This window comes from Tyto alba, unplaced genomic scaffold (assembly GCF_018691265.1).
Source record: "Tyto alba isolate M040663 unplaced genomic scaffold, T.alba_DEE_v4.0 Super-Scaffold_42, whole genome shotgun sequence".
In the NCBI taxonomy this organism is placed as follows: domain Eukaryota; kingdom Metazoa; phylum Chordata; class Aves; order Strigiformes; family Tytonidae; genus Tyto; species Tyto alba.
Window position 1 is genome coordinate 13789153 of NW_024881318.1, and position 27909 is coordinate 13817061.

A 27909-nucleotide genomic window follows, 5' to 3' on the forward strand; every position below is an offset into this window, starting at 1 on the left:
TTTTTTTGCCTACTTACTCAGCCCCAAGTTCCCCTTAATTTCATCCCATTACTCCTGAAGACGTTAAATTATTCCTTCCCATATCGTTTTCATCCCATTTGCAGATTAGCATCCAACTGCTTCTGTCAGTACTTGCTCAGCCCAGCTAGACAGATCGCAGCTCTTTTAATCTCCCCTTGTAAATCAATCCCTTCTGCCTCCTGATCATTTTTGTCACTCGTTTTTCTGAAATCCCTCCAATTTGTCCATTTTGTGTCGGTGACGTATGTCTGGCCCTAAACATGATGTATACCAGGCATGGCAGCGTGAGGGAAGGACACCTCCTCCCCTCCCACCCCGCTGGGGCTTGTGATGCTTTGTCAGCAGTGAACTGAGTTACTTCCCCATTATTCTAAGCTATAGTCCCTGCTCGGTGTTGCAGAAGAAAGCAGCATACCCAGGTCAGTGCCCTGGGGAGAATTCCTCCAAATTTTGGTGATATGTTGCCGAGGTTTGCTTGCACACTGCTAGGACATGCTGGAAGGGGCCGGTGCTCTAGGTGCTGTCTGTGGGGTGCCTCTCCTCACAGGAGCTAATAGTTCAATGAGGAGGCATGAGCAGAATTAGTGAGGGCAAGCTGCAGTGGGGCTGCTGGACAGATGGGGAAACAGAGGCATGTGCACAGGTTCAACGCACATTTCCTGTGCTCCTGTCTAGTGCATGTCTCTTGTTCACGGTCTCTGTGTGTAGGGTCTGGTCCCAGTTGCACCCTTTAGTATTGCAGCCAGCATGGACATTTTCTGAGGAGACACTGGATCTTGTCTCCTGGTCAGAGCAGGCGAGCAGGCAGGGATGCTGGGTTCTGGGCTGGTTTTGTGCATTGCTTCTTGTGCTGGCGTCCAGAGCTAGATGCCACAGGTGCTCTTACAGGAAAAAAAAACAGTGACTTTGTGCATAGGCAGTGATGTCTTGCATTCGTGCACTTTGAAGTTTTGTCAACCCAAACCCTGAGCTCCTAGTACCGAGCACTCCCATTCCCTGGAAGGAAGGGCTGTGCCCTTCCAGGGACCATCTATTTTTAGGAGGAGTTGTATTCTGGACAGTATCCACCGCAGATGCTCTCTGCCTCCTCCACTCGGCCCCTTGCCAGGGACACTGCTGGGGCTATCTGCCGGTGGGGCAGACCTTGCTGAGGCTCTGCAGGACCGTAACAGAGGTGACACCGTGACGGGCACGGGGGACACTTGGGGGGCTATTGCTGCCCTGGGGGTGCTCGGGAGGGCCAGCGAGCTCATGCTTCCCTTCACCTGAACTGTTGGAAATGGCATTTAACTGTGCTCTAGGTACCGGGAGGACACGGTGCCGGCTTTACTGTGGGGTAAGTAAGGGCAGTGCCTGGGGCAGGGTGGTGCCCGGTGCCCGGTGCCGGTGCCGGTCCGTTCGCCAGGATGACACTAGGGGGCACGAGATCTGCTGGAATCCCTTTGTCGGGGATGGGGAAGGAGGATGCAAAGCCGCTCTTGGCCCTGCAAGCCCGTCCGTCATCCCGCTGCAGATTTTGCAGGAGTCCGAGTGTTAAACCCCAAGGGCTGCCCCGGGTGACTCGTCCCGCGGCAGCGGCAGGACGCGGCTCTCCGGATGCTGCTCCGCTGGATCCCTGCGTCGCCCGGCCGTGGGAGCAGCAGGAGTAAGGATGGGAGCGCTCAGCCGGAAACATCTCCGAAGCAAGGAGGAGATGGATGCAGCCAGAGTGCCAGGGAGTCTCCGGGGAATTTGGGAAATCCAGGAAAACACCTAGCACGGTTTTAATGCCTCTCTGGAGGCATTGTCCGGAGCAGGGATTAAGTTAGACTCAGGGTTGGCTTTCAAGATGCAGCGTGTTATGGTTTCATTTTCCGCTGGATGTTAAGTTCACGCATGATGTCTCTTCGGGGTCATGTTTTCCCAAAGCAGCAGAAACTTTAGAGAGTCTGATTTAATGAATGGTTCTGATCGATCTGAAACATGGGGGTAGGGGGGTGTACAGGTATATGTTATACATATGTATCTATGTATGTATCTGGGTAGGGTGCAAAGAATGTGTTTTTGAAGGTGCGTTTATGCATTTCTGCATACATGCAGCTGTAATATTTTCTTCTGTCCTTAAAATCTATTATTCCAGCTGTGAATGCATGTATGTATACTAAAACACTGTATACTGGAGTCTATCTCTTGTTATAACAAATATTGCAAAAAGCAAATAAAGAGACATTGTTCTCATAGCAGTCTTGGAAGGACTCAATATTTATCTTCTATGAATTTTGATAGTTTTTATTCAGCATATTTGCTGTTATGATGGTGGGGATTTTTCTGCCTATCTACTTAAAATTTTGTGCTAGTGGGAAACTGAAAAGATTCAGATAATTTCAGTTTATTCATTACTTAACAAAAACAGAGATCAAGCTTCTGGATTGAAATGTTGATGCTTGATAACATTCTGACATACTAATTTCTAAATGGTTAGGTTTTTTAATGCCTTCTGTCGCCAGATATCAGGCTCCTTTGCTGGCGCACAGCTTCTCTCACAAACCCCCAGGCAATATTTTTAGTAGGACACTGATGCATCACAAATACTCCTGTTCTCCTAGAAAAGGTTTTGACTGTTGCTGAAAGTAGCACTAGGATGGCTGGAAAGGAAACATTGGGGTGGGGGGGTGGTGTTGCTGTGTCAGTGTGTTTGCTTTGTGCCCCTGATGGAGGTTTTGTGTCCAGCCATGAGGGTGCATGCCTGTGAGGATGCGAGGGCACTTCCCCAGCTGGGTTCTGAGCCAGGGCTGAGGACCAGGGGTTTATTTATTTTGAAATGGCTTGTAAAGTGGAAGGAGACCTGGGAAGAAGTGCCGAGTCTACTTTTAGTCAATTAGGGATCGTATCCGAAGGCGTGACGTGGTTTGAAGAGGAAAGGGTGATTTGTCTGAAGGTGTTACCTAATTAGAGGGTATAGTCAGGGCTCTAATTAGCCGTGACACCCTAAAGATGTCATCGAAGCCCTCTTGAGGCACTGCTGATCAGGCGGCGTGGCTGCACAGCCGGGGCTGCTGCCCTCTGTCTCGGCGGCAGCCTGGATGCTGGTGCTGGAAGAAGCTGTTTTCCTTCAGGTGACTTGCGATGACCTGCGGGGCTGCTGCCAGCATCACATGTTGTTCATAAAGTTGCAGAATGAAAGGAAAGCTGCAATAGTTGGAAGAATTAATACCAGTGCCCATTATGTGGGAAATCTCTCTCCTTTCATTAGGGTTGCTTTCTGCTGCTCTCCAATCAGGGGAGGCTGGGGGAGGAAGGCTGTAAGGGTTTGCAATAAATGATGCTGTACTGGAGTCATGGCTGCGTTTGTAGCAGCTGGAGGAGGGATTGTAACCCCTCTCTTAGCATTGCCTTACAGAGGGGACATGGGATCAACTGAAATCTGGCTTGCCCAGACCTGGTTGCATTTAAATACTATGCAACACACCCTGTGAGGGGGGAACTGGTGGGGGAAGTAGCACAAGAAATGCTGGGTGAGAGGGCGAGGCTTCAGGGGAGACTTTGCCCCGATGCTAGAAGCGACTTGCAGCCTGGACCTCCGCTGACCCAAACCTGGGTGGCGGCTGGTTGGTCCCCCTCCGAGAGGAGGGACTGTGGGCTGCTCCAGAGCTGCTCTCACTCCCTTGCTTTTTATCCATCCAGTCAACTGGTATTTACTGAGTCAGTTCACTCCACCTCATGAGGAGAGGACAGTAGGAGTTGGCCATTCCCACCAGCAGTGCTAAGAGCCAGTAGAAGCCAGGTGGAGCCGGGGAGTTGGCTGGTGAATGAGCATGGAGAGCAGGGCCCGTTGTCATTCTTAGCATCAATGAGTGAAAGCATCCTCTCCTCTATCAGGGCTGAGGTCCCCAGTGCTGTCAGAGCCTTCTGAATTGCCAGGAATCCATCCCTATAGCACCCAGATGTCCCCTGAAGGTGATGCTCACTTATTGGAGTAGCAGTGGCTGTTTCAGACCTCCTTAGGAGGAAGGAGCTACTGGTTTTCCTCTTTCAACGGGAAGAGGAGGACATCCTCGAGTCAAGCTGCATGTTTTATCAGTGCTGTGAGCAGCCTCGCTCTGCAGAGGGACTAGTGACCAGCTTTACTTTTGTAGGTAGTATCACAGGCCCCCTAAAGCAAACACGCAACCAGGCACATCCCGGTGCTAGCAGTTACTGAGGGATGCACCTGCTTTTAATTATGTGGGTGTTAAGCCAGTGAGTGCATTTTGTTCACAAAGTTGCAGCCTGGTATTTCCCAACTCCTGGTCTCTGGTGGCTTTCCCAGTCTCTGGGGCACAGGTGAGACTAAGCTGGAGACTGGACCTAGTAATTTGCAGGACCCTGCCATGGCCATGTGGGGCTGACCCACCCAGCTATCCCTACTCCACCTTACTGCCAGGGCTTCCCAGTGCAGGGAGGGGGGCACTGCATTTTGGGGTGCCATGGTGCCATGTTATAGGTGATGGATGGGGAGGTAGGGAAGAAGGTAGCTGCTTTCTGATCACTGAATCTTCTTTGCTCCAGAAATAACTTCTTTTGGGGTGACCACCAAGGCTCTGTGCTTTGCAAATGCCCAGCAGCACACCTTTGGACTAGCCAGGCTGATCCCTGCCCAAATCCTGAGCCGGCACAGCAGCTGTTGCATGCTGCATGGCATCATCTGTGAGAGGTGTAAAGCTCCCTTTGCTGGAGCTTTGCAAGCTGATCAATGCAGAAGGAGGGATCTGCTGCTGCTGCCTGCCTGCTTGGAGAAAGCAGGCTGGGCTGGGTTCCTCAGGGCCAGACGTGACCATTCACTTGTGAAATTAAACAATATTACATATAATAAAACAACCTTGTGTCTGCTTGGAATATAGGTATACTCTCTGCACTGTGGTCCTTTTGTCCATGGCCTAAAAATTGCTGGTGATAATGAGGACAGATCCTCTCCTGTGGTTAGAGCGTGGTTCTCAGATGGAGAGGGCAGGGAGCCTGTGCCAGGCTCTGCCAATGTGTGATTTATGCTCCTCTGTGCATCTGAACTAAGGGCTTGAAAAATAAATACATAAAAAAGAACGAGAGAGAACAAAACACTGCTGCTGCTCTGAGATTTGATCAAAAAAAGCTCTGTCCAGTCCTCTGGGCTTCTCGCTTAGCAAAGAGCTCTAGAAATAACAGCGTTATGTCAAAGGTGCACCCAGAAATAACAAATAACCCTCAAATGGGTTAGGGGAGGGGACAGTTTTGTTCTGGAGGCACCTGGACGAAGTGCATTTTGGATTTTTTTTTCTCCCAAAAGGGTGGGTTATTCTCACTCTCTGAATATGAGGCCCTTCAAAGCTGCCTGGGATTGCTCAGCTTTGAAATCCTTGCCTAGCCTGCCCTCTCTCTCCCCTGCACGCTAAACGCCTGTATTGGTGGGAGGCTGTTTGACTTGGGAACCCAGCTGGGAGGGGGTTGGAGAAGTCTCATCAAACAGCAGCCGCTGTTTTTCACAGCTTTCCCGCGCCGCGGTTCGGAGCGGTTTCCTCTCACCCCATACCCCGGACATGTGCGGGGCGGCTGATTCCCCACACGTGTTGCACAGACACATTTCCGTGCTGGCTCTTTGTGCCTGCCCACCTATTTGCAGCTGGGGGAGCTGAAGCTGTTCTTTCTTGTGATTCATAAAAAAAAAGTCTCTCTCTGGATGGAGTTGTCTGTGCTTTTATTGACCTGGTTCCGGGAAAGACAGAGGCTTTTCCGTCTCCTGGATGCGCGATTTCTGCAAGGGCTCTGGAGCAAGGGCTGGCTCTTGCTGCTGGTGTGTTTCCAGCCCTCCTAACATGATTAGTTTGACAGGCCCATTGGGTATGTTGGCGAGTCTAGTTTTTATTTCGTGCATGAAAGTAAGTACTGTGACGGGGCACAGAGCACTGGCTAATGCTGAAATCTATGCAGGAGGAAGCATATTGATTGGGCAATATTTTTGGCCATGTCACAAATATGCTCTGCCACCTGGCAGAAACCCATTGCTCTCTTGATGGGGCATTTCTGTAACATCCCAACTACCAGAATATTTTTGGGGCTTCCTCTTTTTGGCCACAGCTGGAGTTGTTTTGCCAGGAGAAGGTGCGGTTAGAGCTCTGTGAAACCCGAGTGTTGCAGGACACCCCAGGTATGCACCTGGGGACTCCCAGTGAAGGTATCCATCCTTCAGAAGTCCAGCCAGCTGCCATCAACCATTTCCCATCCGCACACCCTAGTTTCTGGGCTCCAGTTTGGTGTGTGTTTCCCTCTCTCAGCAATGCCAAGACACACCAAGTTCCTGGGTCTTGTTTAGATGGGATGAGGACTGGGAGGGGGATCATCAATGCTCTGTATCCCCACTCTGCGCAGTGCTTTTTGCTGTATAGACACATCTGCTGCACCCCAGCCCTCTTCGCTTTGGATCAGCAACTTCAGGTTCACCGCAGCTTGCTCCTCTGCAAAGCAAGGAGGAAGAATAACTCCAACAGCCGTGGTGGGCCCGTGACTTCAAGGGCATGCAGTATTTGTGCTTCCTAGTTTTGGCACATCTGTACCTGCATTCAGGCTAGCAGTGCTGTTTTTTTCCAAGTAGGGCTGCCTTACGTACAGGGGAGAGCCAGTTGTGCACTGAAGGACTTGCTGTCTCCCCAGGACTGGCAGTGGGAAGAGGAAGATGATGTGACTTGGCCAGGTGAGAGGTGTCAATGGCAAAGGGAATGGGTTGATGATTTTAACCTTCCCTCTTGCAACAAGGAATTAGGATGGCCTGACGTGTCTTTGGTCTAGGACCCAAACAAGAGGTTTGGCATATGGCACATCTGTATTTAGGCTTGGAGGCTTCCCCAAGGCTGCTTGCTATTGTACATTACCAGAGCCAGTCTTTAACCTTGCCACCACCTGGGGTTGCAGGGAAGCATCATTGCCTGCAAAAAGGGGGAACTGAAACCTGAAGTGGCTTTGGGATTTCCTTGAGGTCCCAGAGCAGAGCTGGTGGCAAAAAACCTTCTTGAGTTGCTCATGCCAGCTGCGGAACACATTGGTAAATACTCTGCGTAGACCAAAGCAGGGCATCCAGCTCTCTGCAAAGTGCTGTGTGCTTATCTGTCTGTCTGTCTCTAGTTCTCCCGGCAGCCAAACTCCTGAGATGACATTTAAAGGCTTTACTTTTCTCTCTTGCCAGTTCCAGATCAAATTTGCTGACTTGTCAAGCTGAAGATCCTTTTCTTCCAAGTGCTGGCCCTGCAACAGCTCACCCTGCTCCATCCCTGCCTTGGAGGAGTCCAGCTGGGTTCCTCCTGCCTCTGCTGTCACTGGCAGTAACACGTGGGCCTGGAGCAACAGCTCTGCTGGTGGATGTCTGAAGAGAAACAGATTTTAGCTTCCTCTTTCTTTGGTGCTCAGGCTCTGCTGGAATCAGCTGGTGGTGGGTGTTCAAAAGCAGCAGAGTCAGGGCTTGCAGTGGAAAAGAGGTGCTGGGATGGAGAGAGCAATGTCAGGGGCTTGCATGCAATCCCTTCCTCCTCCTCAAGCTTGCATCTGACCTAGGTCTTAGTGGTGAGGATGCATGCAATGAGCTGGTGGGTTCTCAGCAGAGTCACAGCAGATTGAGTGTCTGCCTTGAGACAACCAGGACAAGTGACACTAATCAGTGCCTCACCTGCTAGATTTCAGCAAGGAAGGCGAGCACTTGTCCATGTGTGGTGAGTAAATTGCTCTCCTGTCCCCGGAGGCTGTCACTCTAATGCTTTGCCATGCTCTGCTGGCAGGGAGCGGCACCAGAGGATGCCTCTATTGCTGCTGTCTGCCTTGGGGACAAGCACAGACACATGTCTCCAGCTGGAAGTCAGAACATGCATTTGCAAGCTCCTGTGTGTTGCAGTCCTTCTCAGGCAGTCACAAGCTGGACTCAGCGCCTGTTTCCTGACATGAGGAGGGGACGGTGTCGCCTCTGCTCAGGAGCAGATGATGCAGAAAGCCAGGGGTGGCTGCAGGTGCTGGAGCTGGAGACAACCCCTTGTCCCAGCACCAGCAGCCAGCTCCAGCTTTATTCTTCAGAGCATTTTTGAGGGCTTTGTGTGGTATGGTTTTAAATCTATCCCTTTCTCTTGTGCAAGCCTCCTCCCTGATGAGGCCTGATGATAAAGTCAATCCTGAGGCAGCTGTAGTTTACTGGCTTTTGCCAGTGTCGTGGTTTAAACCAGGTCAGCAGCCAAACACTATGCAACCGCTCGCTCACCCTCCCTCACCCCCAGAGAATGGGGGAGAGAGTTGGAGGGGTAAGGGTAAGGACACTCGTAGATTGAGATAAAACAATTTAGCAATTGAAATAAAATAAAAAATAAATAATAATTATAATAACAATAGTAATAATAGAAAATACAAACGGGCAATGCGCAGTGCGATTGCTCAGCACCTGCTGACCAATGCCCAGCCTGTTCCCTACCAGCAATCCCAGAGAGTCCTGGAACCACTATCCCAAAAGCCAAAGTGAGCTTCCCAATCAGCCCTTATCTGTATACTGAGCATAACGTTAAATCATATGGAATATTTCATCAGCCAGTTTGGGTCTGTTGTTTTGGCTGTGCTTCCCCACAGCTTCTTGGGTACCTGAGTACTCGCAGGACACGAGAAGTTGAACAGTTCTGAATTTCTTAGCAACAACTAAAAACACAGTACATTATCAACATACTTCTCATAGCAAATTCCGTAATGAATCCACAGCCCTAGTCTAGCTAAGAAGGAAAAAAAAATCAGCTCTATCCCAGCTGAAACCAGGACAGGCAGGCTCTCACCTCCCACTTCACACCCACCAGACCTTACATGGTGTCTGTTGAGAGCTGTCTCAGTTGTCCCCGAGCAGCCTTTTCCATAACGCATGACAGTTCAGAGGATACCACGTAACTCAGTAGGGTGATACCAATTTAACCTGGCTGATGGCCCTCTTGCAGCCCTGGCACTCGCCGCTGTCCTCACCAAGCAGCTGGTAGATAGCAGAGACATGAACTGACCTGCATCTTGGATAGAGTAAAGCTGTGGCACAAGCAATTACAGTATGGGCTCCAACAACCAGAAGCCTGAGGTTGCTCCTGTCACCCAGGCTAGGAGATTGAGGAATTTAATTATTATTATAATTCCTTCCAGAAGTAGCTTGAACGCCTCAGCAACAGGCAACTTTCTGAAATTGAAAGGAGGGGAGAAAAGCAAAAGACCTCTCCATTAGCTGGGTGCTGGCCAGTTAACCCTTTTAGCCACACTGTGCCCAGATGGTGTGACCGGGCTCCCTGGAGCTCAGGATTGTCTCTCTGAAGACACCCTTGGGCACAGCTGTGTCCACAGAGCAGCGGGGCAGCACCTTCTGCAGAGGTGGGATTTACCCTAGGTAGAGCCTCTGCCTTGGTAGTGATCAGTTTCAGAGCCCTGCCTTCTCCCTGTCCCCCCTCAATTGCTGCTGTGGACATTAATTTTTCCCAGATTTCTGCTTCCCTTTGAACATCTTTGCTCTGGATCATTTTCCTCGCATGTGTTAGCTGGTGTTTTCCCAAAACTGAATCTTGTGCTATTTCCTGCCTGTCTTTCTACGATTTCTCTTACTCACTCTTCCGTTGTGCCTAAATCCACCTTGGTCTTTGTTTTTCCTCACTTTAAATGAGGCTATTTGCCCCAATTGTTCTAAAAGGCTATAAGAGGGGGAGGAATTGGCCATTTAAAAGATAAGAAAACCTGCACACTTGTGTCTTGCTTAGGATCTCCCTAGCTGGAGAAAAGCAACTGAAGTACCCATGGTAGCCAGCATGGGAGGTTAAATCAGTTGTTTTGGGGGTGGGGAGAGCCTTTCAGGAAAGGCAAGGCTGCAGGGCAGGAGCAGGCTGCTGAGTTTGGCAGCAGTTTGCAAGGGCTGTGGCGTGATCGGAGGTAACCTGGGATCTCCTATACTGGGGGTTCTGAAGGACCAAAAGGCAATGGGTGTGCTATGAGGGTAAGGCTAAGCTGGGTAAGAGGGTTGTCTCCTCTGTGATGTTGTAGCCAGGGTTCCATACTGTGAGAGGATATAATCATCAGCATGTCCTTTAGCAGTGTTTTTTCACAGCTCTCTGTAGCTTCCCAAGTGGAAACTTATTTTAGGCCTGAAGTCACTGCTATTCAAGCTATTCCTCTAGCAGTGTGTGCTGCTCAAGCTGGGACTGGGGAGTGCGTGATAATTTTTTTTTTTTGTGGCTCCTTGTTTAGGTCTTGCCTCCTTAATTGCCAGCTGTAGTTTTTATCTCTTCTGGCTGCTGCTCTTGTTTGTCCCTCCTGAAGGAGGGGGGGATTGCAATAAGTGGGACAGCATTGCGGCAGGTCCCCTGGCCCCTCCAGTGTGCCCTGAGCTGGGGACAGAGTGTCCCCAGTGTTGGGTCCTCTTGCTTGGCCCTAGTTCTCATGCAGCTAGCTGTGCCGTGGCACCTCTGAAGGGGGTGGGTAGCCCTGTATGCAGGAGGAGGCAGAAACATGGGGGGATTTCTGAGAGGGTGGAGGCAAGGGTGGTTTTTCCCACCTGGACCAGTGAGTCCTTTTGTGCATCCTTTTTTTAGACCTTGCCTTCCTTGCACCCTTCATCAAACTGTTGTCCCCAAATCTGGGTTCTTCTACCCCATGTGCCACAAGCCAAAAAATACACAGAGTCAAGGTATTTGTTTAATCAATTTCTGCACAGAGATGGATGCTAGGTGGTAATTCCCCAAAGCCAGCACGCTGCACACAGGCGAGTGACATATTTATACACTTCGAACTACACAAACACTTTTAATGTAGCAGTTTCTTATCACTTTGTTCCTTGTCATTAACAAAATGCCTTGTCTTGACTTAAAGTTACAGTGTCTTTTTATTATTCTGAGCAAACCCAAAGGATGAGCGTCTTATCTGAGTAGGGTGCTTTTTCTCATCAAAATATGTGGTTTTCACATTATAAATTCATCTAAACGACACAACTTGGGCTGTCTCTATGGTATCTCTGAGCACATGACCAAGGGAGGTTTCCTTGTTCCTCAATTCAAGGTTCGGTCTGTTCTTTTATCTTGTTTTGCAAGGCTCTATTATCTTTGAGCCTATTATCCCCTCCCAAGGCCTTGTCCTGTTAAATGTTTCTTTCTGTTTTAATCTTTAACCTTTCATCAAAAGTAGCAGGACAACCTGCTTCTCCCAAAGCTGGGTGCCAGAGGACCACCACTTCATGCTACAAGATCAGGAGCCAGACAGCAGTTTAAAGACTAAATATATCTGCTGCTGCAGCTCTTGGCTTCTACAAAAATAAATCTTATGGAGGTAACTTTTTGCTGTGCAGTTCTCAGGGCTGGCTCTGCTGTGGTTTCCACTGAGATAGCATTTGGCTAACAGAGCCAAACATGAGTGGAACAAGCCTGGAGCTGTACAGCAAGTGATTAAGATAAGGCAGGGTTATGATTTGCCTGTCTGATACTGAAGCTTTGTGCATTATTTAGTGTGTGTAGCAGGAGGTCAGTAGCCTCCTGATAATTTTCATTAGATTAGTTGGGCAGGATAATCACCTGCTCAGAAAAAAATAACTTGACACTGTCCAATAGTTGGGGTTTAACTGAAAATAAATAGTCTTGTAATTATAAGGACATTGTCAAGGTCAAGAGGCTCAAAGATACACTTTCTTTTTTCCTCTGGTATGTTTACAGAGATGCTGCAATTTTTTGTGATACTTTTTTTTTTTTTTTTTCTCCTGCCTTAAATTCAAACCGAGAGTTGCAGAGCTCTTAAAGGAAATTCAACACTTTCACAGCAGTGGACGTGAGTGGTGTTGCAATAGCCAAGTGGTGCTTGTGCCCTGTTGCAGCTGAGTGACTCCATGCTAATGAGCAGAGCACTTGCTACCGGGCTGGGAGTGTGTGCTGCCAGCCCAAGCAGACCTAACCAGGGCAGAGATGGTCTTCCTTCCTCATCTGTACTAATTGTGGGATGGATCCAGCCCGGAAGAGCAGGCTGTGCCTAGCTCCCTGTTAATGTGGCAGAAGGTATCCTTCCTTGGGATCAGTCAGCCTGGCACAAGTGCCACCCTCTTGAAATGAGAACGTGAATTAGCTCCTGGGGGTGACTTTGCTGCTATAGTTAGCTGCTGCTTTCGGAGAGGACAGAAGGAGGTGGGAATGAAGCTAATGCCCTAATCAGTATCAATGGGCTCTGCAAAGGGGTCTCTGCTCAGGGAGCAAATGGAATATTAAAACTGGGGTTCGTGCTTGTGTGCTGCTGAAATGCCTGCCCTTTTCCACCCTAGAAGTGGCTGTGCTTCCTATTTATCTTTCTCAGTCGCATGCAAAAATAAAGCCTGGAAGGATTTTTGCAATCTCCTGATCTGGCCGGCTGTAGGAATAATGTGTGCTGGTGAGACCTGGGCATGTCTTGCAGGTGCTCAAGGTAGGTTCAGAGCTGGTAGTGCCCAAAGTGATGGAGGAGCTTGATGTGTCCGTGCTGAGTGATGTCGTTCCTCGGCAGTACATTGCAATGGGAGGTAGCCTTGCTTTGAACTAAGCAGTGGTGTGGAATGCATGAGGGATGCTCTCATCTCACTGTCCTGAGCTTGGCTGCAAGCCAGGAGAGCTGCCGGCTGCTCAGGGAGACTTCAAACCCGGTAACCTATATGGCAGAAGTTTGCATGCTTGTGCCAGCTGTGCATGTCTCTGCCGTGGAAAAAGTGAGCTGCTGATGTGGCCAAGATGTGCTAGTGCACTGAGCTCTTGCTGTTCTTGAGTATTGTTTTTTTTCCCTACCTAATGGCCTGTAAGTGGGGATTCTTGTCAGCAGAGGTGGTGGGGCTTGTGTTCAGCCCATCTTCACTAGGAATTGGCTGCTCTTGTTCCCCGTCACAGGCTTTGACGGATGCACAAGGGAAAGCGAGGGCAGGGCTCGGCCTGATGTGCCAAGTGACTGATGGTGTGGTCTGGTGACTGATGCCACGCGCCTGTGGCAGGCGTGTGGGTGCTCCCTCGCTCTTCCTCTGTGGGAGATGGGAGGAGAGGGGGACAAGCCTTGACAGCTTGTTTTGAAAGCAAAATGACTCCAGGGCTGGATTCCTCCTCCCCCCCGTCCCCGCGTCATCTCCCCCCACCTTCTTCTTTTTTGCTTGACAGAAAAAGCATAACTCGTCTTTGTTTAATTGGTGCTTTGTGCCTGTCTCCTGCCAGAACTCAGCAGAGAAGGGGGCTGGCTGGATCAAAACAGCTCAAAGTTGGGAGGCTGTTGTACGTCTGGCCTGCCTGTTTAAAACAAAAAAATATCAACTTTTATTTCTCCCCCCCTGCTCCCAGTTGTAAGCCGATTCCTCATGCACCATAAAAGCAAAGCGTCAGATGCTGTTGTTAGCCCTCCTCAGATGCCACCCCATCAGAGGAGGCCGATTGACACCGGGAGTGTGCGGCTGAGCGCCGGCAGGATGGCACACCACGTGCTTGACCTTCTGCTGAGCATGGGGTTTGGAGCAACTAATTGGCATGTTCATGTAAGGCTTCAGACCGTTTCATGATCTTACAAATAAGACCTGCTGGTGCCTGAAACACAAAACAAACGCATGGCGGATCAAGCGGGGAAGAGCTCTGTACTCCTCGGGCGGTGCAGCGGCGCGCCGGCAGCGGGGTGAGCAGAGCTGGCCGTGCTGCTTATTTGGCAGTGTTTCCTATGTGAGCAGGGCAAAAGTAGGGTTAGAGCAGTGCCCCCTTGAATCGTCCTGTCTTGGTTTCCATCTCTGTTGAATAACTGTGATGATGTGAGGCCAGGTAACACCTCCTCAGGAAGAGGGGTGGGAACAAGTCCATGCTCTCGTGGCATCTTCAAGCTCTAACTCTGGCAGAAAACAGCATGGGGTTGCTTCCCCTCTGAGACCTACTGGAGCCTTTTGCAGTCTGGGTTCACCCTGGTCTTTGCAGAGCAAAAGCAGACAAGTAGTTTGTGGCAACATGTGGCTCGTGCCTGACTGAGCAATCCTCCCTCCAAGGGGTTCCAGCTCCTCTCCTGGACTTCTGGAAGGGGCTGGGTGTCTCCTAGTGCTGCTAGTCTTGCCTGTTGGGGTGGTTGGGTCAAGAGCCCTTCCTGGGAGACAGGGCATGGACTAGGTGTCTCCTTGAGGTCTGTTCCAGCTGGATCTGTCCCTGTGCAGGGGGACAGCAAGAAAGTCAATTGCTTGGAATTTTTTTTTTTTTTTGTCTCTGCTGTGCAGTTTGCAGGTGCTTCTGTCCTTCCCCAGCCAGAGGCAGGGGCAAGGCAGCAACATGACGCTTGTTCTGGTTTGGGGGCACGGTCTAGCCCTGCTAGGCTGTGCTTCTAGCTCTCTGCCTTGCACAAGTATAGGTAGTTTTGGTGCAGACCAGTTCTGTTGCACATGGGGCAGAGGAAATGGAAGTGGTTGAAGGTGGCTTCACAGCAGTTGCTTGGTCACTTTTGAGTCGTTAGAGCAAACCTGGTGCTGTGTTGATGCTTCTGTAGGTGTTTCTGGGGCTCCTTCTCAGGCTGATGGGAGCAAAGCATAAAGTGCATGTGTATGAATATTAGGCTGTCCCGTGGGCATCCTGGGGAGTCTTACTATAGGTGGTGAGCAGCATTTTCCTTTGGGGGAAAGTGGTTTGAAGGAGGATGCAAAGAGGGGAGTATTTGAAGTTGGAGGCTGGTGGGATCTGGATGGGGCCCGTTTGCCCAGGGAAAGGCAGCTGCAGTGATGGGCATGTGAGAAAAGGGGAGCCTAGAGGAGCTGGATGCAGCTGTAGGGGTGGAGTGGTGTTACAATTGGTATCATTGGACCAGGGGACGTACTGTGGTGAGCAGGTGATGTTCAGAATGGGAATATAGTTGCTGTGGAGAGGCATGTGGAGAAAGAACTGGGAAATGGACTTGTGCTGGGCTGAATTGGAACTGACAGCCCAGGTTTCCATGAGGAGATGGCAGAGTGATACTGCTTCAGTTCACTTTGCACAGCCACCAAAGGTCTGTGATTGGGGTCTCCTTAATGGTTGGTAGGTGCTTGCCTACATAGAAAAGGGGAAGGGCTAGAGCCGAGTCCCGTCTGGACTGATGCAAGTCCAGTCACTTTTCTGTCCATGGTGGTTGGTGCTGCTACAATGATCTTGCCCCACTCTTGAAACAGGTAAGGAGGTGAAATGCCATGTTTCAGAAACCAAAGCCCTGACGGGCTGAATGTGTTGTGAAAGATGGGGATGTTGAGATTGCGGACAGGGCTGGACACACAAAGGAAGAGGTATTTGAGGAAAGCAGTCCCCTGGGACTTGTTCCTTATATTTTCTGTGGAGATTTGGGCCCTCTTATGGGAGGAAATTAAAAACAAATAGCAGCTCCATCACAGTAAAATCCTAATTTGCCAGATCTTCTTGCCCAAGAATATCTGTATTCTGAATGTATAATTTTTCTTTACTTTTTTGGGGACTGCTCCAGGCATCCTCCCTCAGGGGTGGTCTCTCTCCCACATCCACAGTCCTCCTTGTAGCCACCCAGAGCCTTTCCCAGCTTGTTCTCTGCTATGGGCTGAGCAAGGCATTGATGCTCTGGATTGGTCTTGCTTCTGAATTTGTAGAGTCTACTCAGCAGATCAGTATTTCAGACTGTCCCCAGAGCTGGCTGCGTCAATCTGCAAGTATGGGAGAAGCCAGCAGCCACTTTTGTGGGCTGCTTCTCTCCTATTTTTAGCTCCAGCTCTGCAGTCGCAGGGCTTCCACCCCACCCCACAATGCTGACAGATGTGGTTGCCCTCCTTGGGGACGTCTGGTACAGAGCAGGGCAAGGTGCTCTATCCTGGTAATTTAGCAGGTAACACGATGAGTCTTTTTCTGCCTTTCATTCTGACACTCCTCCTACCTGGGCTTTAGTTACTGTTTTCTTGCCAGTGGAAAATAACTGGTATATACCTATTCTTAAGTTCCTGAGGAGTCTTAACCTTATTTATAGGCTGGGAATACCATACTCCATAGGGCAGAAATTGAGGGCTGCTGTAATTCTAGCACTGCACTATAGCCTCTGGGGAGCAGTCCACTGCTTCCCTGGGACAGATGCTTTGGTATCTCCTTGTTCTTGCTCTGTGATGGACAATGGCTCCTCTGTCCTAAGTCAGGGGACAGGGCTGTGGGAAAGAGTGATGCCCTCCAGCAGAGGAGGTTTGGTTGGGAGCTTTCTGCATTGCACCTTGCCATGGTGACCAATTTTCTGCTCCTTCAGCCTGATGCGAGCTCAACCTGCTGCAAGCTCTTGCTGATTGTGCCCTTCCAGGTGGATAAGACGCAGGGGGGAGAGGAAGGGATGGCTCCTTCCTGCATCACTGTTCCCCGTCAGTGGGATTCAAAGCTGGGGTGGGAGTCCCTTTTGCAAACGTGAGTGGGTAGCTCTAATTGCCCCTCTTCCCAAGGCCCCTGTGTGTGTTAACAACCTGTAATGGGATGGGTTGTGTTAGGCTATTAAGCCCCAATGGGGTTCCTTGCCAACTTAAAAGTGTGAGGAATTTCGCTCAACCATATTAAAACATTTCCACCCCCTTTAATAGCTTCATGCATTGATTTAACCCTATGGCAGCTGGGGTTGTTTGCTGGGAAAAGCCATCTGGCTCTCCCCAGCCTCCTGTCCTGCCTTCATACAGCGACTTTGGCCAATGTTTGCATTTCTGGGGGATCTTATTAGCAGGAGGGCTGCTCTTGCCTTTGCAGTTCTCCCTGTGGCTGGCTCGGCAGAGCTGGTGTGGGAAGCAATTTTCCTTCCATCGTGCTGAGCGTGGTCTTGCTTTGCGGCTTTTAATGAGAGTAATTTTGCCCTGGCTTGTATCAGTCGCAGCCCACCTGTGCTGCCAATTACACCAGCGGATTTGGTGTGACCTGGGGAGCTGGGATCAGGGTGTCCGAGGTTTAAGTGTTTCTGAGCTGCAAGGTGTGAAAAATCTCACCAGTGTTGAAACCGAGAGGAGTGGGGGAGCAGCCTTCTGCGTTATGAGACCTAAGGACATGCCGGTATCAGGTGCTGTTGATCTCCGGGGAATTTAAAGAATCAAGGGCTTGCTAATTGCAGCCGTGTTGCCAGCATGTTGGAGAAGAAATTCTCCTTAATCACAGGCTGTGCGCCCTAATCTTATATTTATTTATTTATTTATTTATTTATTTATTTATTTATTTATTTATCTTTGGTAATTGAATTAGTTAAATGTGTATTGCAATACCTCAGTGCCTGGATAGGCTGGGAAGGCCACGCGTGTGGACCTGAAGTGTGTGCTTGTATGCAAACACACTGACAGGGCTCTGCAGGCGTGAGGGTGGCGGTTCTGCTGCATAAACACGATGCATCCGTCACACATTTCCCATTTCTGGAGAAGCTGGCATGCAGGCCAGCGTGTGCCTTGTTCATGCTGACCCAGGCACTGTCGAAGATTGGCTTTCTGCAGTGTCCACGTAGCTGTGACTTTCTTCTCACTGGTGGCTGATGCTCAGATTCGTTCCTCCTGCCTTCTTGTAAAACCTGTTGTGGTTATTGTCATGGTTTCAGTCATTTCAGGGCAGATTTGAAGAACATTGGCTGTACTGGTGTTAGACGATATCCTTTGGGTCTCCAGGTGAGAGTTAGTGTTGGGGGTGTGGAAATCGGGGCAGCTGTGTGAGTACACCACCAGTGAGCCCTGTCCTGTGGCTTGGTGCCTGGGGTGGTATTTCTGCACCAACAAGCAGCCCCTATGTGCAAATACACTGATGTCTGAGTCGTGCATTTAAAGTTTTGGCTGGCTCAAGATGCTCTGCTAGGGCCCAGCATCTGAAGGTTGGGAGAAGACACAGCTTTTTGGCAGCTGGCTGGACACTGCAGTAACTGGAGGGTGCCGTGGTCTCGCCTTGGCGCAGAGCAGGAGGCACAGCCCATGGGGAGAGCAATCTCTGGCAGCATGGCTGCATGTAAGATACCTTAACAGCAATAACAACTTGTGTCAACTCTTATTTTGTTGAGGTTTCTGGTGCGGGAGGCAGCTTGTGTTGTTGCTAGCGAGCAGCACTCAAAAGGCTGCACGTGAGGGTTCTTGGTGAATTTTGGGGCAGCTGTCTCCTTGGTGTGTCATTCAAAAGGGCAGTGCTCTAATTAATACCTATGCAATTAGGTGCAAGGAAGAGAGGTCCAAATTTTAAAGGTGGAGGAATTGGGGGGAGAGCTGCAAATGAATGAAGAGGTGTTTGCTGGCTTTATCCTCAAATGGGGGTGAGGGGGGAAGGTAGGAATTGATGCACTTAGAAGAAATGTGAAGATGCAATTGATGAAGTGAAGGGTAGCTTCTCTTTCAAAGGCTTAGAGTTTCTCTGGACACCCTGGCATAGCCTGGCCTGGGTCTGTTCTTTCTTGGCAAGGATATTCTTGTAAATGGAAATGCTGGCCTGGGTGACCTTCTCTGTCTGGCTGTCGGAGGAAATGTGCTGAGCCGAAACAAGCATTTCCAGAGCTCAGCTCTCAGACTCGGGATCTGTTGATCTCCCTGCTGAGATGCTGGGGTTGGCAGCTGGGCTGCAGTCCTTCTTGAGTGCCTGGGCTTGCTCCCAACCCAGGCCCATCAGACCACTTGTGATATGAGCTTGCTTCTGGCTCTGAAGGTCAAATGGCTTGCAGCAGGGTGACAAAGGAGCCCTTGATCTGAAAGCGAGATTGTTCTTGTGCCTCGCCCCAGGAGGAGTCTCATGGGCCGGGATGCGTGCTGGCTGAAAGGAATGCTTAAAATGTTCTTTCTTTGCTCCTGTCAAAAGCCCTTGCAAATGTGAATCAAAATATCTGCCCCAGTGCTTTCCTGCTGCATGTTTCAGACTGGCTTATTCCCTGTGAATGGCTTGATCAGCACAGCCAAATGTCCTGGGGTCCTGTTCCTGACGGTGGACAGTGGTGGACATGTAAGAAAAGGTGTAAGAACAGGGTGAGCATGCACTGTGTAGCTCCAGCCTTTGTCAGCTTATGGCTCAAATGTCTTCAGCCAGAAGTAAAGACTTTTTTTTTCTTTTTTTTTTTTTTTCCTCTGCTGTGAATTTGTCCAAATGCATAAATTCAAGAAAGCAAGTCTTGATCACCCTCAGCATCCTTTAGCCAGGAGTCCCACCACTCTGCCACGCTTCTTGTGAAGAACTGATCCTTTCTGAGTGAGGGACCTGCTGCCTGCTGGCTTTTTCTGTCTCCTGCTGTGGGGACTTGGGTGCTGTCAGGGGCTAAGTGGGAGACTCGTGCCTCAACTGCACCCGTGCAGAGCTTGTGCTTGTGTACCTCCAGGCCTGCAGCTGCAAGGTATCCTCCAGCAAAGCTCTGTGCTATGAGGAATCTTGCATGATGCTGTGCACCCCAGCCTCACGCTGCATCCCTTCTCTGCCCAGACATGCCTTGTCAAGTGTCTCCAGGTGCCACGGATGCCTGCTTGCACATCTCCAGCACTCATGTGTGACAGCTGAAAGATCGGCTTGTTTCTGCAAGGAGGCAGTGGCTGCAGCCAGGGGTAAGTTGCTCCTGGGGTCCCATGTGCGTGTGCTGGGCTGTTGTGCTGCAGCCGTGGGGCACATCCCAGCCACATGTCACTGAGATTTTCCACGGCTCTTTCTGTTCTTGGAGCTTTGTTCAATTACATTTTGGCAATAAAGCAACTGAGGGCTCTCATACTGGGCAAATAAAATGTCAACATCTCAGCCTGAAAAAAAACCTCATAAATTATACAACTTTAAATTAGAAAAGAAAAGCAGCAAACTGGCAGCACCCATTCTGGCGAGCCTTTGGCAGTCCTCTTAAGATCAGGAGGAAAAGGGATTGGGGTGACTTTTGCATTGCAAGAAGTTGTGCTGGCGCTGGAGGGTGGCTGTAATCACTAGAATGATCATCCAGTCTTAATCCATTGGTGATGGTGTGTTAATTACTGTCATCATGTGTTAATGTGACACTTGCACCAGGGGGACCTGTCATACCCTTCCCTTCTTGCAAGCAGTCCTGATGGTGGCTATCATTCCTGTCACATAGGCTGTAAATTGAAGGCACTGTTCAGGTCCCTGGGAGGCAATGAGAGTCTACTTATGCATGTAAAAGGGCTTGCCAGTTGGAGCATTGTGGCCTGTACTGCATTTGTAGCCTGATTTGCAAGCTTCCTGCCCTGCTCCTGCTGCAAGCGTGGCCTTCTACCATCTGCTTGCCCTTGAGCTGCAGAGCATGGCTCTTGGCCTGAGCAGTGATGTGCAAGGATGTTTGCAAAGCAGGGACAAGCTGCCTTGTGCCCAGGAAGGAGACACCTTCAGGAAAAGATGGTGGGAGCTCCCAGCTGCACCATGTGCCTGTTGTGCTTTTCTAGGAGTGATGCTTGGGGAGATGGAAGTGTTTTGGACTTGCTCCCCAGGTGCTCTAGTTCTGTACCACTCAGCTTCAGGCAGAAAGCTGTTGGCAGTCTCTCTCTCCCTGTGCAGATCATGGCAGGCTTGCTCGGTGCTTTTGGGTTAGGATAGCCCTCACCTGGGCCTGCAGATGTGGTGGGTTGCAGCCCTGGTAGCAGTGTGCCTTCATGCCTGGTTAACCAAAAGCTGAGTGGTTGTAGCTCTTTCCTTAGGAAAAAAGCAAGTACCTGCTGGCTCATGCTCCCCTGGGTGAGGCAGGGTCTGAGCAGCCAGCCTACAACCAGTGGAAGGCATGTTCCTTGCATGCCATTAAGTCTCACATGTTGCTATTACAGCTGGCTGTGAATGGCTTGAGGGATTGCTTTCTCCACGTAAGTGTAATACAAAATCTAATCTACTTAAGATGCAGGTCAGCATATGCTCCCACCACACTGTAACTCTGGGTCATGGATGGTCACTTAAAAATCATAGCCCTCTGTTCACATTGAACCAAAGGAAGTTGTGTAACCTACAGCCTTCATCCAAGAGATGCTGCACAGGCACGTAAGGGAGAGATAAAATTTTTTTTATTATTTTCTTGTTCCTTCTACCTTTCCTTTTAAATGCTCTGAGCTATTTAGGGAGTGGATGGTCAGGATGCTGGCAAGGGTGGGAAGACGAGGGTGAACTGCCACTTGGTGCTGGTCCAGAGTACCCGAGGAGCTTGTGTGGGGCTGCCCAGGCGTTCTGGCTGGTGGTAGATGAGGTGTCTGGGCTGTTGGTAGCTGATAGCTCCACTGTCCGCAGCTCCCTAAATCTGCTGGCCCAAGTTCCCTCCCCTGGGGGACAGGGGCCTGCTGAAGGGCACTTTTTGCTTTCCCTTCTGTTGCTCCCTGCAGAGCTGCCGGGTTTCTCCATCATATTCCAGGACAGGGATGGCTAAACCCACCCAATGCTACCTGCAGTCCACCTGCCTGGCCCCAGTGCCTCCACCGAGAGCTGAGGAGCATAGGAAAGAAACGACACAGACTGAAAAATAGATGGCTGGCATGCTTTTCTCTTTTCTTCTTAAACAGATCATGCAGGTGATCAGCAATCCTGGCAGGTTCACTGTGCCCAGGAGGGAGAGTATCATGGCAATGCAGGGAGCAGAGTATGGGAGGTCAGAAAGGGGATTGGGAGGTCAGGGCTCAAATCCAGCCAAGTAGTGTCACCCTGGGCTCTCCCAGGTGATTTGCAGGAGGATATTGCTGTTGTGTGGGCAGTGCAGCAGGGGTTACTGTGATCCCTTTAACAGGACACTTTCACAGACACTTAATAATTGAGTTGCTGGCTCCAGACACAGTGCTTGGTGGCCTATTGTGTCTAGGCTGGGCTGAGGACATGCTGGCAAAAGGTTACCTCATGGCAGAGTGTGAAGTGGGTTTCTTTTAAATGCTGAAGAAGGATGAGAAGAAATCTTCCCTCCTGTTTGTTTCCAAATCCTTTTCTAATCAGATGGATTAGCTGATTGTCAGCATGGCAGTGCTGTGACTGTCCAGATGATAACTTCAACTTTTTTGTCTTAAGCAATGGAAAGTACCAGCAAAATGTCTGCTTGGAGGAAATTAATTAAAAACCCAATTGCCTGATTTTTATTCTTTTTTTTTTTTTTTTTTTTCCCCAAAGCTGGTTGTTTCTCATCTGTCCTTTGGCTGGAGCTTAGGTCAGCACAACCTCATGTAGAACAAGCTCCTGTTTTGGTGCTCAAATGCATAAAGACACCTTGTCCCGTTAAGGCCAGAGTGTGAGTGTGTGTGTGTATCATCCATATCCCTACTGCATCAGGGAAGTAGTGGGAGTTTTAAGGACCCCTTGGTTATAAGGTTTCTCTCTTTTCCTGGCCTTGCTGTGGCCATGAAGATAAGAGCCTTTGGAACAGCATTCTGTGACTTTTAAGGGCCACCTCGCCTCATTTGACAAATATTCGTGGGCTGTTTTGTCAAGTGTGGCAACATTCCTCTGCTTACAATTTTGTTCTCTCCTATAGCTGCTTGTGTGCACAAGTGCTGCTGTATGGGTGTGAGGTTTTGCCTTTGCAGCTGTGCTTGGGCTGCTCCGATGCCTTCCACGTCTCAGGTTGAGAAGTGCTGGTCTGGAGGGCTCCGGGCTGCTGCTTGGGGCTAAGAAGGGAGAGCAGCACCTGGAAAACCTCTCCTCCTAGTATGAGTTGCATTCCTCTCATCTTGTGTCAGTCAGTAACACCTGACAGAGCTCATCTTGCTTGGGAGAAGTTTGTCTCTGCTTTGTTAGCTTTGAGCCCTTCCAATATGCTTCCATGGCCATTTATTTCTGTGCTTTATCCAGAGCTGTCACCAGCTTGGAACACAAACCTCTTCAGGATTGAATGCTCTTACATTATCATTTGGAAATACATGAAGGGGAAAAGATTTTTCAGGGGAATGATAATGACCTTGTTGTGTTTGAGGTCAATGAAACAGCAAGCTGCCTCTTCTAGGGTGCCTGTGATTTACTCTGTGTGTGTGAAGCTGAAGCCTTTCTTTCAGGGAAGGATCTCCTGGTTGGTCACATTTTCTAGTGGTACCTGCAGCCACCAGCCTCCTGTGATAGCTATTCATCTTGGGAGATGAATCTTTCACTGATTCATACTAGGGATATTTCCCTGGTAGGGGAAACTGTGGAGAGAAGGGAGAGCATTTTCTTCTTCCTCCCACCCCAAACTCAGTCTCTGCATGTTGAAGTACCCTGAAGCCTCTCTCAACATGAGCACCTCCAGGGTGTTGAAGTTGCATGCGATGACACAGAGGTTCCCTGCTTGCCCTCGGCCATACCTGGAAGCCAGGGCGTGCAAGGGTCCAGCTTCAGACTGGTATCCTGCTTGCCCTCTGAGCTGTGCCGCCGGCCAGCAGGCTCCAGAGCTGGTGGCCTGTCAGGGTGCAGTGCAGGAGCTTCTCTTGGCACCTGCTCCCATGCACTTGGCTTCAAGCCCTGTGGTGCCTGCCATCCCTGCTTGGAGGGGATAGGCGTGCTGAGGGTTTGATCTTGCCAGCTGCTGGCAATAGCTTATTTTAATTTCTGTAATGGCCCTGGTTCCTGTGGAGATGGTCTGGAGGGAGATAAATCACAAGACTTGGAGAAGAGGCATCGGGGCACCAGGTGAAGGAAGAGCCCATCTAGTTCCCATCCAGTTTCTTCCTCTGTCTCTTGTCTTTGCCAAGTTAGACCTGCTTCCCGTGGTTCTGGATCCTCTCCAGTATCTTATAGTTTACCAGGCTGGAGATGATATAAATCACACTTGGAAGATGCTGAACCAGAGTTTTCTGACCCTGATGGGAGTTGGGAGAGACGAAGAGGAGCAAGAAGGGCAGAAGAAGGGAGGGAGCTGAGGTTTGAGTGAGTGGGAGGTGATTTCTGAGTGAGGGTGGATACTAATTAAGCAGCAGTTTGGCTCGGCATGAAGTGAGGCTGTTTGAAAGGAAGATGGTGTATTGCTGCAGCATGTCACTGCTGCTTCTCATCTCTCTTTCCCCACCTGTCCCAAACATTCAGCATTTGGCACAGGGACTGCAAGAGCTGGCTTGGAGGTGGGTGATGGTTGCAGATCTGTGCATCCCACCACCCAGCTCAGGAAAAAACAGCACTGCTGGAGGTAGTCCTGCATGCAGCAACCCTATATCCAGGTTGGCCAGACCACTTCTGCTTCCCTGATTGAGGATAATGCTATAAAAAGTGCTGTCTGGTTTTAGCACATGGGCTGTGTGCAGCATCTCTTCTGGATCTTCTCTTCAGGGCTCTTCTGGAGAAAGGGACCTGGAACGTGCTGCCAAAGCAAATTGTCTTCCTGTAAGTCTTTCTGCTCAGCTACTTTTTTCAGCATGTCTACTAATGCCTCCTGCTCTATCCAGCTTACAGCACTGCTGAGCATGGGGTCTTTCTGCAGTGAGCTAGTGAAACGTGGTCCCTGAACTCTTTTTTGAAGATCCTCTAAGTGAGGGGGAGCTGTGAGATGCGAAGGGTGGGACTGAGTGACTTGGGGCCCATGTGTCTGCCTAGTCCCCTCCTGGGAGGCTCCAGCCAGCTGTGGCAGCAGAGTAGAAATAGCCAAAGCTTAGCAGCAGACATCTCCCCTGTGGCTCATGCAATGGCAAAAAAGATCCCAATGCTTAGAAAAAAAAAAGTCTGAAGAGGAAATAAAACTTCTTCCTTTATCCAAGTCATCTTTTTCTCAGACTGACCGGCAAGGGACTGTTGCCAAGGTGAGGAGGCAACCTGAAGGGATGACAGGACAAAACCCACGCAAGTCAACAGGCAGATGGAAATCGAACTCTACTGCTGGTCCTCCAGCACTGCCCAGTTAAATCCACTCTAATGTATAAGCTCTAGGAGGCAACTTGGGCTCTGCAAATGACCCTCGGCCTTTGACGTACTGGCGTGAGTACTAGTCCATGTGTCTCTGGCTGCAGGTCCTTCAGGAGCTATTAAGTGGCTCAGTTTGGTTTGTAGCATTCTCAGCAGCTCTTCTGCCCCTTGTCCCTGTACTGCAGTCTTCCCTGTTTGCTTGGAGCTGGTGGAGACCGGAATGAGCCTCACAGCTTGTAATGAGCATGGATAATACGGATCAGAAGTGCTCTGGGAAATGATGTTTTCCTTCAATTATCTGTGCTTGTTACTTGTGGCAAGGAGAGGAAGTGCCCTTGAAGGTGAAGGGTGGGTAGAGTTCATGCAAAGCCAAAACAGCCTTTTCTTGGCTGGGGCTTCAAATCAGATTCCCTCCCTCCCTACTCACATGGACATTTTTTGCACTGATGCCTGCAAGCCTTGCTTGTGCAAAGATGTTTGAACTGGCTTTTTCCAACCTCCACCAGTCCTGCACAAATGGCTGAAGATTAGGAACCAGTGGAGAAGGAGCATGCAGCATGGTCTGCTCAGTTGCCTGCAACTAGTTACCTTCCTCTCTCCAGATCTGTTTTTTTTTTTTTTCCCCACTTACTGTGTCTGTGTAGGGTGTAAATCTTTTCAGGCAGAGCCTCTTGCTGTGCTGTCGGTGTTGGAGCTGCCATCTCAGCTGGAGGCTCTGGTCATGCTGCAGAGACAAGAGTGCAAACAGGCGGTGGGGACGAGATGGCTTGGCACTGCCCCGACTGATGCAGGGAGGTTGCTGTTGAGGTGATGGCATTGCAAGTAGACAGAAGTCTGGGGACCAAAGGACTTGTATTGGTTCTAGCTGCCTTAGGGAGAAGGTGATGGGAAGGCTTTTATCCAGCAGTGAAGGACTGTTACGGGCTAAGAAATCCCTGAGACAGGATTCCCTGAGGTTGTAGGAAGCTTTATATCCCCAGAATACCTTGCCCAGATGCATTTTTAGGTCAATGATGCAGCACCTGGGGGAACTGAAGTAGAAAGTGGACTTAAAAATTACAAGCTCTGTGAGGTATGAAGTGGCCCTGGAGGATTGCATCAGGGAAAGAACCAGGAAAGGAGGAAATTGAGGAGGCAAAATGCAGCAGTGAGGGATGTAAAATGGAGAAGAACAGAAGTGTGCTCATATGGATTTCTGGGGATACTGTGACGAGTGGTCATGATATTAAAAATGTAATGTCTGCAGGGATGCTGCTGGATGCCAGAGGGGAGTGTGGAGGGTGGACCCTGTTGAATGTGATGGGATGAATCTTGAAGTTATGGTGTGGAGGTGTCTGAGTTGTGTGATCTCAGCCCTTCCAGCTGGCGATGGAAGGAGAAAGGCTTTTTCACAGTACTGCTAGAGAGAAGAAAATACAAGGGAGACAATAGGTCTATTAAATAGAATTGGTTTCTTACCAATTTACTTTTCCTTCTCAAATGACTGAGATCCTCACCATCTCTTTATACCTGTCTTTAGCAAGATGAAAAAAGCCCAAAGAGGTATGTGGGAGACTGGCAACAAAGGATGACTATACAGAAATAGCTGTTAAGGAAGTCTTGAGGGTACTTTGCAAGCATCTCAATTGCTTAGCAAATGTCAGTAAATACTCTTCAGGGCATAGGGGGAATTAATGATTGAATGTAAATAACTGGTGTCCCTTTTCTTTAAAAAAAGAAGGGATTCTGGTGCAAAGGGTGTTGACAGTGCAGGGTGGGTTCCCCTCTGAGGGATGATATGGGCTCCCAGTCGGTTGTTCCTGTCCCTGCAAGAAGCAGTGTGGTGTCTCTGCTCTCTCGCAGCCTGACTCCAGGATGCAGGTCTGTGATGGGATTACAGCCCCAGTCTGGCAGCAGCTGATCTGTGCTGTTTATTACCCAGCTCAAGTAGGCATCCTGGGCAGCCTTGCTTTAAAAGTGAAGTGAGTACTGTAACTGTAGGGAGGAGTGAAGAGCAAGTTTCAGTGTTGCAGCTGGGCTTTAGAGCAGTGTTTGATGCAAAACTTCCCTGGTGAAAATGGTTTCAATATGGAAGTGGGAATGAAAGAACAATAAGACTTCAAAGTGCTAGAGAAGCAGATGGGATGCCTGTTCTGACCTCTCAAGGTTGCTGGCCTGTCCTAATAGATCCTCCTCCTGATCCAGTGAGGATAGCTGACTTGCATTTTAAAAACATCATCATCTGCCTTACCTTTTTCCAAATGACCATTGGCCCGACTGTCTTTAGTGACAACATGGGCTGTCTCCTTTGGTAAGTCTTGCATGTGAAATTAAGTGCTAAAGGAAGGTGCAGAGGGACATCTTGAGGTGGGCTGTCAGTAGATGCCCTTGGTGTTGCTACACGGCTTGGCTTCTGCTTCATCTTTGTGGCTGGTCTGGAGGGAGGGGACCAGGGCACCTCTATTATTTGTCTGCCCTCTGTTACAGCCTGGGGCTTAACGGGGGGGTGGCTTGCAGTTGGAGCTGAGATCCGAGCATACTACTTCCCAGCCCAGGCTAGTTTTCTTGCCCTCTTACAGTGACCCACAAGCTGAGTTGTCTCCTTTGCTTTCACTGTGTGGGATTTGAACAGCCCTGGAGCGGGGGGGGGGGGGGGGGGTCCCACTGACAGCAGAAATCTTCTCCCTGCACTAGTCCTTTTGCAGGGGGCGATTAAGTCCTCTCCTGATCATCTCTTGGCTTAGTTGAACCAATTGAGCACTCGAGCCTGTGGCTGCACAGCAGGCTTTCCAGTTCCCAAGTTCCCAACTCATTCTCTTAATTCTTCTTGGAAGCTATTCCACTTCCACAGTGTTTTTTTTGATTTTTTTTTTTTTTTTTTTTTTTTTTTTTTTTTGGTGAGGGTGGACACCGGCACTGAAAGCAGAAGCCAGGAATAGTCTCACCGTGCTCTAGGAAGATTGTGCTCATGTTCTTCAGGATGCTTCCTGGTATACGCAGGATATTTTTGCCCCTTAACCATACCACTTCCCTTTAACAGCCTGACTTGTGTGTGGGAGCCATAGAAGAGATTTGGACCTGCATTTTAGGATATACGAGGCTTATTTAGACCAACCAGTGGGTTGAAGAATCTGGCTGTGCTGGCGTACACAGTGCTCAGACTGGGAGAGGAGCTTTAGCAAAGGGGACACGGCAAGGGGAGCCAGCTGTCCTTGTG

At 49.7% G+C, this 27909-nt stretch overlaps 1 protein-coding gene and 1 long non-coding RNA gene across 3 annotated transcripts in view; both read left to right on the forward strand.

Annotated features, from left to right (window-relative positions):
* CNTFR (ciliary neurotrophic factor receptor) overlaps nt 1–27909 on the forward strand; it is a 214422-nt gene that overhangs the window by 2852 nt on the left and 183661 nt on the right. The gene's annotated exons all lie outside the window — the stretch shown is intronic.
* LOC122154633 lies at nt 1297–2246 on the forward strand. The gene is made up of 2 exons (XR_006166658.1): nt 1297–1357; nt 1535–2246. It is a non-coding gene; the product is annotated as an uncharacterized LOC122154633 (long non-coding RNA).